Source organism: Cariama cristata, unplaced genomic scaffold, assembly GCF_000690535.1.
Source record: "Cariama cristata isolate BGI_N322 unplaced genomic scaffold, ASM69053v1 scaffold9933, whole genome shotgun sequence".
Classification (NCBI taxonomy): Eukaryota; Metazoa; Chordata; class Aves; order Cariamiformes; family Cariamidae; genus Cariama; species Cariama cristata.
Genome location: NW_009606826.1, coordinates 133,833 through 135,355, shown reverse-complemented (window position 1 = coordinate 135,355; position 1,523 = coordinate 133,833).

Here is a 1,523-nt window from a genome sequence, read left to right as displayed (position 1 = left end):
TTACAACCAAGTGCCAAACACGTCAGCAGAAATTCAGCAACTGTCAAGCAAGCCATAGTGACCAGAATTATTGGTCTGTGCTAAAGATAGCACAGGGATGTTATTGCACGTTTATGCACCTAAATACTGTTTCCATTGGCAACAATAATACTTCTCTGGTACTTTGTCTTAGCAAAAGATAGTAAGTAATCTATTCTTTTTTCATCCTTATCGTGAGATTAACACAAATGAGTATGCAGAAGTGCTGACAAAGTGCTGTCTCCCTTTACTAGGGTAAATTTCTTTAAATACATAAAACAGTAAAAGAGTTCAATGATGCTCTGTCTTTCAAGAAAAAAGAAAGGAATCTCCATGTTTTCTTTTGACAACAATGTTTTTCTTCCCTGAAACATTTATTTCCATGTATTTCCTGTGTTGGTCATTTGATGCTGGATTTCCAGAAAACTGCTGTGATCAAAAAACAGATGTACTCTCGTTAAAGGAGGCCCCCAGACCCCAACATTATGTGTGCTTGTCGTATGTCCTCATACACTTTTTCCCTAAATTGTTCCCCACTTGTTTAGCTGTAGTCCAAGACTCTTTTTTTACTGTAACAAATAGCTCTCCTCTGCTGAGAACCTCCTGTGACCTGTGTGGAGCATGGACTTTTCTGCTATTCCTGCTCTCCTGGAGCACATTAGAGAAAACTTCTCCTCCTGGGGACAAAAAGGAGCTAGCTGTTAACATCGGTCTATTTTAGACTAACAGAAAAGTAATGAGGGACAGAGGCCAGTGGGCTCAGCTTTCATAATAAAGGTTATTGTGTTTTTTCAACAAGTTATAAATTACTTGCAAAGAGCTATCTTTTCTTTGTGAACTCACGTGTTTCTGTTATTTTCACACAATAATAAAATCACGGGAAAGTAGGATCCCAAGAGGTTATCATCTACTGATTTCCTCTGCTACAAGAAAGGATCCACTGTACATATTCTGAGATATAGTGATCTAATTAGTTAAAAACTTCTGCCACTGGCTTATCCACAGCCTCCTTGGTCATTGCTTATGGTATTTCATAGTCTTTCCATGTAAGTTTTTCTAATGTCTAACTGTAACATCTCTTGCTGCAATTTAAACTCATTCTTTCCTGTTTTTTTACCAATCCCGTACACGGATAAATGATTATTCTCTTCCTCTTGGCAAAAATGTTTACATGATTAGTCTGGTCTTTTCCCCTATTCCCTGACTAGCTCCAGTCTTCTCTCCTTTAGGCTACAAAGAACCAATTATTTCCATCTTCTCCCAAAGATCATGTTTATTCTATTATCTAGGAAGTAATAAAAACATTGAATGAAAATAAATCTGATTTCTAAGGTTTTCTATAGAATTCTTTTTTCCTTTTATGCCCTTGAGTATTTCCGTAAGTAACTGATCTCCGGTTATGCGTAAACAGATAAGTTTGCACCATCCTTACATTAGTTTCTTCAAGACTGAGTTCCTGGCTTGCTCGGGAGCATGCATTTAAAACAACTACCTTCAAATATTTA